Source organism: Schistocerca gregaria, chromosome 6, assembly GCF_023897955.1.
Source record: "Schistocerca gregaria isolate iqSchGreg1 chromosome 6, iqSchGreg1.2, whole genome shotgun sequence".
In the NCBI taxonomy this organism is placed as follows: domain Eukaryota; kingdom Metazoa; phylum Arthropoda; class Insecta; order Orthoptera; family Acrididae; genus Schistocerca; species Schistocerca gregaria.
Genome location: NC_064925.1, coordinates 250,996,841 through 251,015,614, shown reverse-complemented (window position 1 = coordinate 251,015,614; position 18,774 = coordinate 250,996,841). Strand labels below are relative to the sequence as shown.

General features: G+C 43.3%; 1 protein-coding gene across 4 annotated transcripts in view; it reads right to left on the bottom strand.

The window, feature by feature from the left end:
- The window catches only part of LOC126278135 (host cell factor 1-like), a 119,394-nt gene that overhangs the window by 24,937 nt on the left and 75,683 nt on the right, over nt 1–18,774 (bottom strand). The gene's annotated exons all lie outside the window — the stretch shown is intronic.

The following is an 18,774-nucleotide window of genomic DNA, read 5'->3' as shown; positions in this document are numbered from 1 at the left end:
CTTTTTCTCAGGAACAGGTAGACATTAAGTTGAAATTTACGTCACACACCAAGGTCTATGGTCCCTTGGCAGCACAATAAGTGTTAGCTACTAAGTCAAAGCAATCAAAAGATATGGCCATTTATTTCATATATTTTGATACTTACAGACTCACTCATTTGCACCTACAGGGTACTTGCCCTTGATGTAGAATGATGAAATCTGGCAAGAAGGAAGTTTTCGCAGTACAAGTAAAGGAAAATATTAGAAAATTGTTCATTTCTTCCGTTATTTGTTATTCGTCTTCATACTTGAAATAAAAACACCCTCAACAGTCTTGGAATCTGTGGACCCCATATCTTGCCAATATCAATGTCGATAACAGGTAAAAATTGTCAAGATCCTCAATTTCCGAAATGGATGAACTGTCTATGTACATGATTAAGTTCGTATAGAACCCTCAAAGTGCAAGTTCTAATCGCACATGAGCAATTTTTGAAATTATTAATATACATAAAACTTGAGATGCATTACTGAAGCAATTTTCAGGATTCTGACACTTTTCTTGCCAGGATGAGTCATGAAAGATATAGTGCTCCTTTTATTTTCTGAAGAGTTGAAGGTAGTGAAACCAGGATACGGCAAAGGATAGTATAGAGAGGGCAACATAATTATGTCTTACATTTATATTATGCCTTCCTTTGAACAATGCGTGGTTCTTTAGTAGATACAGGGGCGAAGAACAGATGCCATTCATGAACAGAGAATTCAGATATTAATTTATTCACACATATACAAAAGACTTATGAACCTGTCACTCTTCAATGGTCAAATCAACACAGAAAAAGACCATTTTCTATTTCTCCATCTCCGATTTTCTGGAAATCTGGCAAAGGCATGCTGTTGGTATAGACTTAGAAAAACATGAAATTTTACTGAGCTGTGTCAACTTGTCTCATAATTATAGAGGTGCAAAGTTAACATAAACAGGCACAAAAACAGGAAATGGTACTTTTTAGAATTGCTGTAGAAGCCAACTGCAACAGACCTGGGATGAATAGGTATCATTTTTCAAACCCTTCCCTATCATATATAATCATATATAGGTTAATATAAGAAAATTCTTTCCTATACAAAATTTAAAGTTTTAGTTAATTTTTTCTTTTCAGAAATACACATTTTACAATTTCCAAATTTATTCCATGAGTACCTAGTATTGTTGTAAATCATAGATCAAAATATAAATTTGGGGTGAAATTTAGAAAGAAACTTCCACACGGGAAAAATATATTAAAAACAAAGATTCCAAGAAACAGCTTTCGCATCCCGCAACTACCCTCTCGACCTGGTACAGAAGCAGATAACCAGAGCCACTTCCTCATCTCCTCAAACCCAGAACCTCTCACAGAAGAACCCCAAAAAAGTGCCCCACTTGTGACAGAATACTTCCCGGGACTGGATCAGACCTTGAATGTGGCTCTCCAGCAGGGATACGACTTCCTAAAATCCTGCCCCGAAATGAGATCCATCCTTCTTGAAATCCTCCCCACTCCACCAAGAGTGTCTTTCCGCCGTCCACCTAACCTTCGTAACCTCTTGGTTCATCCCTATGAAATCCCCAAACCACCTTCCCTACCCTCTGGCTCCTACCCTTGCAACCGCCCCCGGTGTAAAACCTGTCCTATTCACCCTCCCACCACCACCTACTCCATTCCTGTAACCCGGAAGGTGTACACGATCAAAGGGAGAGCCACGTGTGAAAGCACCCACGTGATTTACCAACTGACCTGCCTGCACTGTGACGCTTTCTATGTGGGAATGACCAGCAACAAACTGTCCATTCGCATGAATGGACACAGGCAGACAGTGTTTGTTGGTAATGAGGATCACCCTGTGGCTAAACATGCCTTGGTGCACAGCCAGCACATCTTGGCACAGTGTTACACCATCCGAGTTATCTGGATACTTCCCACCAACACCAACCTATCCGAACTCCGGAGATGGGATCTCGCCCTTCAGTATATCCTCTCTTCTCGATATCCGCCAGGCCTCAACCTCCGCTAATTTCAAGTTGCCGCCGCTCATACCTCACCTGTCTTTCAACAACTTCTTTGCCTCTGTACTTCCGCCTCGACTGACATCTCTGCCCTTACTCTTTGCCTTTAAATATGTCTGCTTGTGTGTGTGTGTGTGTGTGTGTGTGTGTGTGTGTGTGTGTGTGTGTGTGTGTGTGTGTGGGCGCGCGCGCGAGTGTACACCTGTCCTTTTTTTCCCCCTAAGGGAAGTCTTCCCACTCCAGGGATTGGAATGACTCCTTACCCTCTCCCTTAAAACCCACATCCTTTCGTCTTTCCCTCTCCTTCCTGAAGAAGCAACCATCGGTTGCAAAAGCTAGTAATTCTGTGTGTGTGTGTGTGTGAGTGTGTGTGTGTGTGTGTGTGTGTGTGTGTGTGTTTGTTTTGTTCATTGTGCCTGTCTGCCGGCGCTTTCCCGCTTGGTAAGTCTTGGAATCTTTGTTTTATATATATAAACAGGGAAAGAAAGAAACAATACTGAAGCTCTTTTTTTCAATAATTCAAATGCATACTCATGTTAATTATTACAACATTACTAATATGGACATTTTCATGAAACAAAACATGAACACTGTTGTGATAAAGATTACATGAATAGTCCACAGTAAAACTAACTATTAACTAACAGGATCTGTTTAACATTTTAAGTTAGAAAATGCTTCGTTTGGTACACATCACTTTCAAGTATAAGTTCTTCCAGTAGGAGTCACAGGATTTACTGTCACCAGAACATCAGCATTTCTTGGATATAAGGAGGATGTAGATGGCCCAGCTGGATGAAGAAAAATTATTTTTACTTTGTCAGGTTCTTAATTTTTCTGCAAGAAGTACTTGAGGCACTAGTTTTCTTGAGAGACAACAGCATTATAGCCTGATGTGTCTGCTAATTTTAGTTTTTTGGGCGAGATTCTGACACTTCCTTTTAACAAACTTCTGAATTCTAAGAAAAGTTTTTCACCAATATTTTTGATCTAGTTTTCAGAATGAATGCATGGTACTGATGCTTTCCTTTGATAGCCAATGCTTGTTCAAAGCAATTTTACATGAAACATTCTGATTCAATATAGTCTTCTTAAGTTACATATGCTAAATTTACATTGATAATGTTTTCTACTGTCTATTGAAAAAGTTGTAGTGGGTTTCGTAATTGGTATTCATAGGGTCTTTGCAAACTGGAATGAGGTGCCAGTCTCTCTGCAGATCGTCCAACACAGTCACAAGCCCCTTTGCAATGTGCTGTGACAAAAATGTGCCACTGTGCTTACACTTTAAAACCTTCCGCTTGGAAACTGAGGCTTGAGAAGCTCTCTTTGTTTTTGTATTGGGCAGAACACTCATCTGAAAAATATAACAACTTTTTTGGAAAGTGTTGATCTTTGATTGTCAGAAAAGTTATGTTCTTTTTTCTCTTTTAAGTATATACAGCAACTGTGGTGTGCTCTAGTGAATCAGAAACAATGTCATGAGTAAGATGTTCAACTTTGTTTTCCTCTTTGAAATATAGAACAAAGAGCCAGATATTAACCCATTGCTTTGTCCATTGGTAACTCTTGAGCTTTAACTTGTAGAACTGTGTGGTAATTTTCAGGAAAATCACACATGACAAAAAATTCAGATTCTTTCAGATTTTCTTTTGTGCTGTTAAGAAAATATTCCTGCTGCCTGAGAATGAGGTAATGCTGAGATAAAGAGGACAACTTGCTGCAGAATAAATCAAACTCTTCTTTTCTCCAAAATATCTAAGACTACAACCCACTGGTGAAATTTTACTTTTTTAGTTCAGTTTTCAGCAACGGAGTCTTCCAAAATTTTACACATCTCATTCCCACCTGGACAGTAAGCACATTTCCCCATCTTATAATCAACAAACAATGTGTTGCAAAGCACTTCTGTGAGGCACTGCTTGTAATTTTGAATTTTACCTCTTGTCACAGTTTTCAATTTAGTATTTACTATCATTAGTTTCATTTTTTGGTGGTCTGTGCACACACAAATAGTGTCTGTGCCACTTTGACTAGCTAACATACTATGTTTAGGTCTCAATTTAGCAAATTTAGAGAAACTTATATTTATGCTGTCAAACTTCTTTTTAAAATTTTTGCGTGCTTCTTTAAGGTTATACAATATGACGTTTTTCGAAAACATATACTCTACTTCCGTCTGATTCATTAACTGTCACAAAGCCTTTAATACCTGGCACTGCCCTGCTAATTACATCCTTCATAAAATCAATGTGCAATTCCCACTGTGTCTATTGGCAAGCATTTCCCTGGGTTGTAAATATGAACCTTCTGAAAAGCTTTTTTCTGTTGAATTCTTTTTGACTGACTGGGCATTTGTACTCATGCATTACCATTCTAATGTTCCAATTATCTGGTAAACATTTTAGAAGCATTAGCCTTTTTGAACAACTTGTACAACTGGAAAACTTATTTTGCAGATTTTTTAAAACTTTACATTTCTCAATATCACTTTTGCTTCTGATGACAAACTTTCAGCACAAGCAGAAAAAAATAGTTTATGTTTCACAGTTGCGGAAATTTTTCTTGCTTTCGATCTCCATTACTTCTCGTATTTCATTTTTCTCTTTGCAATGGGAGACTCACCTAACTGTTCAAGAGATATATTAAGTGACTGATTAACCTCTGAAGTAGTTATAAATTCTGTATCAATGTACAATAATACTTTTGGGTGAAAATGATCATGTTCAACATTTTTAGCACTTAGAAATTACGCATTTTTAACGTAGTAATTTCCTTCCTACATTTATCACAAACTTTTGAACCACTGACTATTTACAGATACAATTCAGGCATGCCATTTGTGATAACTTTATGCCTCTGTAATTCAGAAAAGAGTTGACATAGCTCAGTAAAGTTTCATACTTTTCTACATCTATACCAACAACACACACGTGCCAAATTTCAAGAAAATCTGAGATGGTTTAGACCTTGTGCTGATTTGACACTGATAACCTCAATACAAAGTCTGTTCAGAAGATGTTGAGCCCTGGCCACTATGAAAGTCTGTAAAGGTTATTCAACTGGCAAACAAAAATGGGGTCAGTGTATGAATATTTGAAAAAAGTGGCTGTAGGAAACATTGTGGCGTAGCTGGCGATACATGCATTTGAAAGTGCAGCCGACTGGATAGTGGCCGAAACTGCAATTTACCAACTGAGATAACCAAGCAACATATCACATCACTTTCATTGCTTGTAGTGACAGTGCAATAAAGTTACTCTGTAATCTACTTGTGAAAACAATACTGATTATTTTTGTGCGACCATATAAAGAACATTGCAAGTATGTATGATTATGATCTCCTCCCAAACCCCTGGATCGATTTCAACCAAAATTTGCACACAAAAAGTGAACTTTACAAAATCAGCACTGTGGTTTCTCCTAGCTCCAATAGGAGTGGAGATAGAGGCGAAACCATGTTTTTTCAGCCCGCCAACCAACCAGGCTGCCTGCACGAGAGGCAGGTTGTGTGGGGAGTAGAATCAGAAAGCCCTGTTCGGGGAAAAAGGTTCTCCGAGCCCCCACTGTTCATGCTGCCCTGCACGACAGATGTGTTGCGGCAGTAGCCTGTGTTTGCTTCATTCACCTGTTCCGCAGGGGCTATACATGTAGATGGTAACGGCTGGATGCAAATTGATATGGAGATGGATAGAGAAGGGGAGGCACAGAGACAGGGATCCACTGGGATGGACAAAGGGAGGTGGGCGTAAGACACTGACAGAGAGAAGTGGCACACGAAGGGCACAGAGAGGGAGAGAAGGAGATGGAGAGGGAAGAGGAGGAGGAGGAGGAGGAGGAGAAGGGGCAGAGCGGGGGAAGAGGAGGTGGATGGGGAGAAGAAGGTTTAGGGAAACAGATAATGAAGGGGATGCATGGGGGAGATGAATAGGGTGATATGGGGAGGAAAGAAAGGGGGGAGGAGGAAGAGAAGATGGACAGAGAGAGAGGAAGCATGAGAGGGACAGCGAAAAGGGAAGCTAGGAGGGGACGAGTAGACAGCTTAGAGAAGTTGATGGGCAAAGTGGGGGGGGGGGGGGGGGGTGTAAGAGAGATGGAGTGAGAGGAGGGGAAGGGGGGATGGGCAGAGAGAAGTAGTTTATCTGGTAGCAAAACTGAAGTAGATAGTTCCTGTGAGTTAGTATGGATACAGCTCATGTTTGGCAACCAGAATAAAATAATAATTGGGATCCTTTTACTGATCTTCCAACTCTGATTCTACAATTGCTGAAAGGTTCAAAGAAAACTTGAGTCTAATTTCAAACATGTACTCAACTCATACAATTATAGTTGGTGGTGACTTCAATTTACCATTGATAAATTGGTGAAAATGTCTGTTTAAATTCAGAGGTACACATACGTAAAGCATGCTAGTGGCAAGACAAAAACACTGCCTTTTCTGTGTGACAGCAATTGAAATATTATCGACGATAGTGCTGCTAAAGCAGAGTTACTAAACACAGCCTTTAAAAATCCCATCACCAAAGAGGACGAAGTAAATATTCCAGAATTCAAATAAAAAGCAGCTGCCAATAACTTGAAGTAGTGAGCCTCGGAGACGTGAAGCAACTTGAATTACTTAATAAAAGCAAGGCTTCTGGTCCAGACTGTATACCTATTATGTTCCTTTCAGAGTATGCTGATGCAATAGCTCTCTACTTCAGAATTGTACACAACCACTCACTCGATGAAAGATCCGTACCCATTAAGACTGGAAAGTTGTCTAAGTCATACTAATATTTAAAAAAACCAATAGAAGTAATCCACTGAATTACAGGCCCGTATCATTAACGTCAGTATGCAGCAGGATTTTGAAAGATGTATTGTGTTTGAACATTACGAATTAGCTCGAAGGGAATGGTCTATTGACACACAGTCAGCATGTTTTTGCGAAACACAATTAGCTCTTTACTCATATGAAGTGTTGAGAGCCATTGCCAAGGGATTTCAATGTGATTCTGTATTTTTAGATTATCAGAAGGCTTTTGACACTGTACCACACAAGAGGCTTGTAGTAAAATTGTGTGTTTATGGAATATCGTGATGGAGAGTCATCTAGTAAACCAAGTGATTTCTGGTGTTCTCCGGGGTATTGTTATAGGCCATCTGCTGTTCCTTATCTATACATAAACAGTTTATAAGACAATCTGAGAGAATGTCTTAGGTTTTTTGCAGATGATGCTGTCATTTATCGCCTGTAAAGTCATTAGAATATCACAACAAACTGCAAAACGATTTAGACAAGACATCTGTATGATGCAAAAGATTGGCAATTGACCCTAAATAATGGAAAGTGTGAGGTTATCTACATGACTGCTAAAAGGAATCTGTTAAACTTCAATTATATGACAAATCAATCAAATCTACAGGCCATTAATTCAACTAAATACCTTGGAATTACAATTATGAATAACTTAAACTGGAAAGAAAACACCGAAAATGATGTTGGGAAGGCGAACCACAGATTGTGTTTTATTGGCAGAACACTTAGAAGATGCAACATATCTACTGAAGAGACTGCCTACACTATGCCTTTCTGTCTTCTTTTGGAGTACAGCTGCGTGGCATGGGATCCTTACCAGATACGGTTAACAGCATACATTGAGAAAGTTCAAATAGCAGCAACACATTTTGTATTTTCGAGAAATAGGGGAGATAGTGTCGTGGACACGATGCAGGATTTGGGGTGGACATAATTAAAACAAAGGTGTTTCTCACTGCACCAGAATTTTCTCACAAAATTTCAATCACCAAGTTACCTTCCATTTGGAATGTGGAATGCACTCAATGAATATGACAAGCCTTTCAAAACAATTGAGCACAGCAATCAGTCATCCTCTCCTTTCAAGCTTTCTTAAAGCAAATCAAGGTTTCGGCAAGTGCCTAACCATTATCAAAGCACTACCTCATAGTTTTAATACATGTCCTAGTAAGTCAGTGCCCTGTTGTTTGGCGTTCTGTCACAGTTCATTCAAGACTAAGACTAAGACTGAGTAGTATTGAATGAACTGTGACAGATGACCGAACAAAAGGGGACTGATGAACTAGGACATGTGTTAAAACTATGAGGTAGTGCTTTGATAACAGCCAGGCACCAGCCGAAATATAGGTCTGCTTTATGAAAGCCCGAAAGGAAAGGACAACTGATTGTTGGATTTCATCATTTTGAAATATTTTACTGATGCCAACCTACAATGGGAGAAATGATCATCATAATAAAACAAGGGAAATCAGAGCTCACATGGAAAGATACTGGTGTTCGTTTTTCCATGCACTGTTCGAGAGGGGAATAATAGAGAATTATTGTGAGGGTGGTTCAATGAAACCTCTGCCAGGTACATAAGTTTGAATTGCACAATATACACATAGATGTAGATGTGGTAAATTCACACCACACCACGAATTTCTCAACATGCAGTAGTGTTTCAACAACAGTTCTAGGATTTGGGTATCCGAAATTCTGCTGCTGTGGCTGTGAAATGGGTTTCATTGGTCCACAACACGTTAGGCAACCAACTGTCACCTTCTTTCATTTTCTGAAGTGCTCACACTGCAGATGCTCTCTTGTCAGAAAATGAGTGGCTAATGGTTCATGATGACACTGGATTTTGTATGGATAGCAATAACTGATATGCCTTCATGGTAATCAAACAGTAGTGTGTGGAATCCCAGTGCAATGTGAGACTTCACGAGTCCTGGTTGGTCGGTTCGTTTGTTTAAATGAGGGGGAGGAAGGGACCAAACTGTGAGGTCTTCGGTCCCTTGTTCATGGTAAAATAATTACACAATGGAAAGAAGAAAAGAAAGGAAACATACAGCACAACAGAAACAGAAATAAGCATAGAGAGAAGCAAGAAACAGGTAGAAGGGGTAAAAACAAGAGAGCAGATGACCATGGCTGACCGACCACAAGAATAAAAAGGAAAAGCCAGCCACTCTGTGACACATTAAAACATCCACCCTAAAAGCATTAGAGTGGACAAGACAAAGGGACAAAGGACATGTGATAAAATTTATATAGAATGATAAAACCCACTGTCGTGCATAAAATGTAAAACTAAATTAGCCGATGAGGCATTGTCAGCTAAAATTAATGGCAACGAGTCCAGTAACTGAAGAGTCCATCGCAGGGCAGCCAAAGGACAGCTCACCAATATATGGGCCACTGTCAGCCGAGTGCTGCACCGACACTGAGGTGGGTCATCACGGCGCAGGAGGTAGCCACGTGTCACCCAAATGTGGCCAATGCGGAGCTGGCAGAGAACCATAGAGTCCCTGCAAGAGGCCCGCATGGAGGATTGCCACACATTCGTAGTCTCCTTAATGGCACGCAGATTGTTGTGCGTGCTGAGGTTATGCCATTTCATCTCCCAAAGCTGCAAAAACCTTGTGGTGTAGCACTGAATGCAGGTCAGTTGCAGAGAAGACGATCTCCATAAGCGGTTTCCATGTAACCTGTTTTGCCAACCTGTCGGCAGGTTTGTTGCTTGGGATTCCGGCGCGGCCTGGGGTCCAGACAAACACCACTGAACGACCGGACCATTCCAAAGCAATAGGTGGACTTCTGGATGGTTGCTACAAAAGGATGACGAGGGTAGCACTGGTTGAGAGTTTGTAGGCTGCTCAAGGAGTCAGTGCACAGAAGAAACGCCTCCCCAGGACATGAACGGATGTGCTCAAGAGCACGAGTTATTGCCACCAGGTTGGCAGTGAAAACACTGCAGCCATTGGGCAAGGAATGCTGTTCAATATGTCCTCCATGGACATACATGAAGCCATCATGAGCATCAGCCATCGAGCCGTCGGTTTAAACCATTTTATGGCCTCGGTACTTGTCAAGAATCGAGAGGAGGTGGCAGTGGAGAGCCGTGGGGTTAACTGAGTCCTTACAGCCATGTGAAAGGTCCAGGCGAAGCTGCGACTTAGGTGTACACCATGGAGATGTACGTGAATGGACCTCAAGTATAGGTAGTAAAGGCAAGGACTCCAGTTCAGAAAGAAGGGATTGGACATGAACTGAAATTGGAAGACCTGGCTGCCGATGTGGGAGATGAACCGACGTGGATGGGAAAAAGAGATGGTGATTCGGATGCACAGAAGAACTACGAATGTGTGCTACGCAACTGGCCAGCAGTTGTGCACACCTAACCTGCAATAGAGGCACTCCGGATTGCACAAGAACGCTGGTCACCGGACTCATCCTAAAAGCTCCTGTCACTAGGCGAACGCCACAGTGGTCCACTGGGTCGAGTAAATACAATGCTGAGGGCACCGCCAAACCATAAATCAGACTCGCATAGTCAAGGTGGGATTGACCAAGGGCTCTGTAGAGCTGCACCAGCATAGAGCGATCTGGTTGGTGTTGCTCAGAGGGTATTGAGGTGCTGCCAACTCTTCCACTTAAGCTGACGTAGGTGAGGAAGCCAAGTCAACTGGACATCGAAAACCAGTCTTAAGAATCGATATGTCTCCACTACAGCGAGTGGATCGTCATTAAGGTGAAGTTCTGGATGAACGGTACGACGCCGACAGAATTGCATAACACGTGAATTTGGGGCCGAAAACAGGAAACTGTGGGCTAGAGCCCACGACTACGCCTTGTGGATGGCTCCCTGTAGGCACCGCTCAGCAACACAAGTACTGGTGGAGCAGTATGAAAGGCAGAAGTTGTCTGCATACAGAGAAGGTGAAACGGACAGCCCTACAGCTGCTGCTAGAGCATTAATGGCCACTAAAATGAGAGAGAGACATAATCAGTGCCCTGCGGGACCGCATTCTCTTGGATATTGGGGGGGGGGGGGGGGGGGGGAACTATGGGAGGCACCAACTTGGACATGGAAAGTACGAAGCGACAGAAAAATTATGGATAAAAATTGGGAGTGAGCCACGGAGATCCCACTCGTATAATGTGGCAAGGATATGATGTGGCCAGGTCGTGTCGTACACTTTTCGTAAAAAAAAAAAAAAAGGGCGGCAACCAGTTGTTGGCGTCTGGAAAAGGCTGGCTCTAGGGACACAAGATTATCAGTGGTAGAGTGACCCTGGCAGAAGCCGCCCTGACATGGAGCCAGTAGGCCTGGGATCCCCAAACTATTTTGGGCAAGTGACCCCTTTTCCAAAATGAACTGTTACCTCAGTAAAGTTGACTTCATTTTCTCATCAAAATTTAACAAAATAAAAAGGCATACAATTCAGTAAATATCAAGTTTAATTTATAATGATTATTACAAATTAAGTACATAAAGAATCTTAAGTAGGTAGGAAATTATATTTAAAAAAGTATTAATTCGCAAAGAGAAAATAAAACATTCAGTGTGATGGATGAACCTGGTGACTAACACAAATTAAACAATACAGTACCTACCTATCTTGAAAGTTTTAAATAAGAACTTGTGTTAATTTAATAGGGGTCGATTTTTAGACCTCGTCGACCCCCAAAAACAGTATTCGTTTATGTCGACCCCTAGGAAACCGATATCGACCCCAAGGGGTTGGTATCTACCACTTTGGGAATCCCTGCAGTAGGCCATGTGACTCCAGGACCCGACCCAACAGCCGACACACCATACGTTCCAGCAGCTTACAAAGAATGTTGATGAGGCTGATGGGCCGATAGCTATCCACATCAAGTGGGTTTTCACCGGGTTTGAGCACTGGAATGATGGTGCTCTCCTGCCATTGTGGTGGGAAGACGCCATCGCACCAGATCTGGTTGAAGATGACAAGGAGATGTCGCTTGTAGTCAAATGTGAGATGTTTAATCATCTGACTGTGGATCCGATCTGGTCCAGAGGTGTGTCGGGGCAGTGTGCAAGGGCACTGAGAGGCTCCCACTCTGTAAATGGGACATTATAGGATTCACTATGGTGTGTAGTAAATGAAAGGACTTTCCCTTCCAGCTGCCGTTTGAGAGTACGAAAGGCTGGGGGGTAAATCCGAGGCTTGAGCATATTGCTCAGCAACATGCTTGGCAATCACGTTTGCATCGGTAGGTAGCACGCCATTTACGTTAACACTGTGAACGCCTGTTGGGGTCTGGTACCCAAAAACACATTTGATTTTTGCCCAGACTTGGGAAGGTGACGTATGGCACCCAATGGCTGAGACATATCTCTACCAACACCACTCCTTCCATCATTTGATAAATTGGCCAACCTGAGCACGGAGCCGTTTAAAGGTTATGAGGTACTCCAGCGAAGGGTGCCGCTTATGCCACTAAAGAGCTTGGCGACGCTTCTTAATTGCTTCAGCGACTTCCGGTGACCAGCAAGGGACTGTCGTCCGCCGGGGGCACCCTAAAGAATGAGGAATCGTGCTTTCTGCCACAGAAATGATTGTTGTAGTCACCTTCTCAACCATCACATCGATATTCCTGTAGGGGTGAGATTCAATGGTGACAGCAGAGGTGAAAATTTCCCAGCCCACCTTGTTTAAAGCCCACCTGGGCAGGCGTCCGTGGGCCTGACACTGGGGCAGTGACAGGAAGATGTGGAACTGGTCACTGCAACACAGGTCGTCACGTGCTCTCCAGTGGATAGATGGGAGAAGTCCTGGGCTGCAAATTGATAAATCAATGGCCGATTAACTACCATGAGCCACACTTAAATGTGTGGCGGCCCCAGTGTTTAAGAGGCAGAGGTTGAACTGAGACAGTAAAGTTTTGACATCTCTGCCTAAGCCAGTAAGCACAGTGCCTCCCCACAAAAGGGTTATGGGCGTTAAAATCTCCCAGAAGTAAAAAAGGTTTAGGGAATTGATCAAGCAGTGCAGTTAATACTGCTGTGTACGGACGGAGGAGGAGCTGCCCACTCTTCACGAACAGCTGAGCGTGTTGATGGCCGCGGTCAGCCGTCTTCAGGTTGCTGCCTCGGAGTGTAGCGGCAGTGGGTAGTCTAGTGCGTCGCAAGGTACACCCCAGGTGTTACATGCTTCACCCACTGTCCCTGCTGTCAAGATATCTTCACGGGTACCAAGCGCGGTTGGGCCACCCTCTCCCCAAGGGGGGTGGCATGTTCAGTGGCAGACAAGGCGGAGGGTAAATGTGGAGGCTGTCTGTGTGGCATCGCTCGCTCTGCCTGTGGGTGGACATATGGCTGGTCCTTCAGCAAGGCCCGAGCAGGCACACGGGGGGGAGGGGTTTATTAGTTATTGGGAGCTTCAACGTTAGGCGGGTGATGGAGCCCCGCGGAAAGGTCGGGGAAGAATGCCAGTGTTCACTCTGTCTGCTTGCCGAGAGGTCTCATCCTAGATATGGAGGAGGCCCTACCGGCAGCAATAGAGAGCACTGGGTGCACCCGACTGCAAATTGTTGCTCATGTCGGCACCAATGACTCCTGCCATCTGGGTTCAGAGGTCATCCTCAGTGCGTACAGGCGGCTGGCAGAATTGGTGAAGGCGGAAATCCTCGCTCGCGGGGTGGAATCAGAGCTAACTATTTGTAGTATTGTTCCCAGAACCGATCGCGGTCCTCTGGTTTGGAGCCGAGTGGAAGGCTCAAAACCAGAGGCTCAGACGATTCTGTGGAGATCTGGGGTGCAAATTTCTCAACCTCCGCTATTGGGTGGAGAAATGTAGGGTCCCCTGAATAGGTCAGGCGTGCACTACATGCCGGAAGTGGCTACAAGGGTAGTGGAATATGTGTGGAGTGCACATGGGGGTTTTTTAGGTTAGAGAATTCTCTCCCTAGGACCGACAGGACCCTTCCTGAGACTCGGCAAAGTAGAAGTAGGCAAAATGCAACAGGGAATAAAAATATTAATGTGCTAATAGTAAACTGCAGGAGCATCTATAGAAAGGTCCCAGAACTGCTCTCATTAATAACCAGTCACAACGCCCATATAGTACTAGGGACAAAAAGTTGGCTGAAACCAGACGTAAACAGTAATGAAATCCTGAACTCAGATTGGAATGTATACTGCAGAGACAGGTTGGACAGTGAAAGGGTAGGCATGTTTATAGTGATAAGAAGTGCATTAGTATCGAAGGAAATTGACGGAGATCCGAAATGTGAAACGATTTGGGTGAAAGTCACGGTTAAAGCAGGCTCAGACATGGAAATTGGATGCCTCTATAGGGATAGAGAAACAATTAAAATCGCTCAAAATAGGAAAGGCCGCTGGACCTGATGGGATACCAGTTCGATTTTACACAGAGTACGCGAAGGACCTTGCCCCCCTTCTTGCAGCGGTGTACCGTATGTCTCTAGAAGAGCGTAGCGTTCCAAAGGATTGGAAAAGGGCACAGGTCATCCCCGTTTTCAAGAAGGGACATCGAACAGATGTGCAGAACTATAGACCTATATCTCTAACATCGATCAGTTGTAGAATTTTGGAACATGTATTATGTTCGAGTATAATGACTTTTCTGGAGACTAGAAATCTACTCTGTAGGAATCAGCATGGGTTTCGAAAAAGACGGTCGTGTGAAACCCAGCTCGCGCTATTCGACCACGAGACTCAGAGGGCCATAGACATGGGTTCACAGGTAGATGCCGTGTTTCTTGACTTCCGCAAGGTGTTCGATACAGTTCCCCACAGTCGTTTAATGAACAAAGTAAGAGCATACGGACTATCAGACCAATTGTGTGATTGGATTGAGGAGTTCCTAGATAACAGAACGCAGCATGTCATTCTCAATGGAGAGAAGTCTTCCGAAGTAAGAGTGATTTCAGGTGTGCCGCAGGGGAGTGTCATAGGACCGTTGCTATTCACAATATACATAAATGACCTGGTGGATGACATCGGAAGTTCACTGAGGCTTTTTGCAGATGATGCTGTGGTGTATCGAGAGGTTGTAACAATGGAAAATTGTACTAAAATGCAGGAGGATCTGCAGCGAATTGATGTATGGTGCAGGGAATGGCAATTGAATCTCAGTGTAAACAAGTGTAATGTGCTGCGGATACATAGAAGATAGATCCCTTATCATTTAGCTACAAAATAGCAGGTCAGCAACTGGAAGCAGTTAATTCCATAAATTATCTGGGAGTACGCATTAGGAGTGATTTAAAATGGAATGATCATATAAAGTTGATTGTCGGTAAAGCAGATGCCAGACTGAGATACATTGGAAGAATCCTAAGGAAATGCAATCAGAAAACAAAGGAAGTAGGTTACAGTACGCTTGTTCGCCCACTGCTTGAATACTGCTCAGCAGTGTGGGATCCACACCAGATAGGGTTGAGAGAAGAGAGAGAGAAGATCCAACAGAGAGCAGCACGCCTGGTCACAGGATCATTTAGTAATCGCGAAAGTGTTACGGAGATGATAGATAAACTCCAGTGGAAGACTCTGCAGGAGAGTATGGATGTAGATGTTAATACATTCAGGGATACTACACCATCTAGAGGAAGATACACACTGCAGACGGGTTATTTTCTGTGTTGTCCTTATTCTGACAGCCACAGCTTCAAGAGGAGTTTCAAGGGGCACAGGTACACTAAAGACTGAGTTTAGAACATAAACACAAACTCGAACTGACACTCAATTACAGTCGCTACAGTTCCTGTAGTATCCCTTATAGCTGCGAAGGGCAGGGGTCCACACTGCTGGGAACCAGGTTTCCTGGAGGGCAATGCAGGAAGAAGGTGTAGAGATTAACAGTTGCTGTAGCTCAGCCAGGCAGTGGAAAAAACCGCCTCAATTACACTGGAGGATGTCGTCATCACGACACTGGGAAGGCACGGAACATTCAATGAGGCAGTTTACACCTCAGGACCACCTGCTGTCACCTACTTTTTGCCTGAGCGGTTTATATCCATTTTGTCTGAGGGTCTGGCGAGATCTAGGTCCTCAGCGGACCTAGAATCTCCACCTCATCCACAGATGCAGAGCTTGGTGGCAGCGGTGGTGTCGGTGTCACTGCAATTCCCTTGGTCTTGGGGACCTTCTTTTTGGATTTATCTTACTGTTCCTTGGGTTTCCCTGGCTGGTAGGACTTCACTGATTCAGTCTCCGGGACTGAGAATGAGTGTGAAGCCCTGTGATCAGCTGCTTTTGGGCTGTTCAGCCACTGGCAAGTCTCATCATTTCCACTAGCAGAAACCTGGGAAGGGAGTGACCCAAGGGACCCTTTCCTAGTGAGAGCAGTCGAAGGAGTTGTATGCTTCTCTAGCTTAGAATTGGGGACAGACGTCCCCGATGGTTGGTGGGGTGTTGCTCCTGAAGTAGGTGGTGCAGGAGCAATAGGGAGGGAAGTGTCCCCGACCATCAAGGGCGTAGGTGTTGTCTTCTGGCTCTAAGAGGTGACTGGAGTTGGCAGAGCTGATGGGGCTAGAACTTGTAGCGGCGGAGTAAGATGATGTCATGCGTACAGAATGTAGCCTAGGCGTTCAAATTTCCTCTTAGCGTCAGTCGATACAGGGTCTTGTACTCCAGATTTTCCTTTCTTTCTGGATAATCCTGCAGTCTGGCGAGCAGGGCAAATGGTGCTCTCCACAGTTGACACAGATGGGAAGCGGGGCACATGGAGTATTGGGATGTGATGGGCATCCACAATCTCGACGTTTGATGCTGGAAGCACAGTGGGAAGACATATGACCGAACTTCCGACATTTGAAGCACTGCGCTGGGGGAGGGTCATAGGATTTTACATAACAGTGGTAGACCATCGCCTTGACCTTCTCGGATAATGTATCAACCGCAAAGGCCAAGATGAAAGCACTGGTGGCAACCTGATTATACAGACAGTATCACTGCAAGTAGAAAAACAATGATAGGAGTTTACATTAACAGTGCTTGCTAACGTTTTACATGTCTAAATCAATGACCCCTCAATTCACTTCTGAGTACACAAAGCACAATGTAATTTAAGGAAGTCATTCTAGCCTCTACTGAAAGTGGCATTTGCTGCAAAAGGGACTTTTGCCTATTTTGTTGAAATTCTTATTGTTCATTAGCGAATGAAATGTGTACAGCACGAATGCAGCAGTGATTTGGGTTCACGTATCACACAGAATGATATATGATACTCTAAAATAAAACATTTTCAAGAATATGTTTAGACTACATTGTAAGTGTAATTGACTTTGTGAGATTAAAGTGATGTAACGGCGTTATACCAACCCAGCTTTCCAATGTACTGATACATTCTACATATTATCAATCAGTGTATGTTGCATACTGCCCTGTTATTAACACTCTCATTTAATGGCCAAAACATGTTTATATACACTATGACAAATTTACTTTTAGAACTTCATCCTGTTATTTGCCTTAGTTATAATTACTACATATTTGCTAATATTTCAGGTGAATCCTTTAACTGTTCTTCTTGTCACCCAGTCACTGAGATAGATCTGAATATGAACCATTATACTGCTGCCATCATCATTGTCAGAGTTCAATCTGCTTAAGCTGATTGCAATTTTATCTGCATTGTCTCTCCCATCAATCACCTACCCCCCCCCCCCCCCCCCATCTCCCCACACATACACACACAAAACATAATGTGTGTCAGAGCACATTTCTTAAATTTTCTATGCAGGCCATCATCTGTAACATTATTTATTTCTAGTTTCTGCGCCACTTACTTACTTATTTTATGTTTAGTCTAACATAATACAATGTGTTTCGAACATGTTCTGTTCATCTTCAGGCATTTATACATACATACGTAAGAGAAATGTCACTTAAAAATACACAGTCTCAAACTAGATTAATCTAGAACTCTTTGTCCATTGTTTGTTACTGTAGCTACTGAAGCTGGTGTAGCATTTGGGGGGGTGGAGGGGGAAGATTTCTAGCAGGTCCTGCCCAAGGGGGCAGTGTATGGCTAGAAATCACCCCCCCCCCCCCCCCAAATGTCACACCAGCTTCAGCAGCTACAGTAACAAATAATGGCAAAGAGTGTTAGATTAATCTAGTTTAAGACTAATTATTTTTAAGTAACATTCCTCTTATGTATGTACACTACTGGCCATTAAAATTGATACACCACGAAGATGATGTGCTACAGGCGCGAAATTTAACAGACAGGAAGAAGATTCTGTGATATGGAAACGATTAGCTTTTAAGAGCATTCACACAAGGTTGGCGCTGGTGGCGACACCTACAGTGTGCTGACATGAGGACAGTTTCCAACCGATTTCTCATACACAAACAGCAGCTGAATGGCGTTGCCTGGTGAAACGTTGATGTGATGCCTCGCGTAAGGAAGAGAAATGCGTACCATCACATTTCCAACTTTGATAAAGGTCGGATTGAAGCCTATCGCAAGTGCGGTTTATCGTATCATGATATTGCTGCTTGCTTTGGTCGAGATCCAATGACTGTTAGCAGAATATGGAATCGGTGGGTTCAGGAGGGTAATATGGAATGCCGTGCTGGATCCCAACAGCCTCATATCACAAGCAGTCGAGATGACAGGCATATTATCCGCATGGCTGTAACGGATCGTGCAGCCACATCTCGATCCCTGAGTCAACAGATGGGGACATTTGCAAGACAACAACCCTAAGCACGAACAGTTCGACGTTTGCAGCAGCATGGACTATCAGCTCGGAGACTATGGTTGCGGTTATCCTTGATGCTGCATTACAGACAGGAGCGCAAATAGCAAAACGTCATTTTTTCGGATGAATACAGGTTCTGTTTACAGCATCATGATGGTTGCATCCATGTTTGGCAACATCGTGGTGAACGCACATTGGAAGGATGTATTCACCATCGCCATACTGGCATATCACCAGGCATGATGGTATG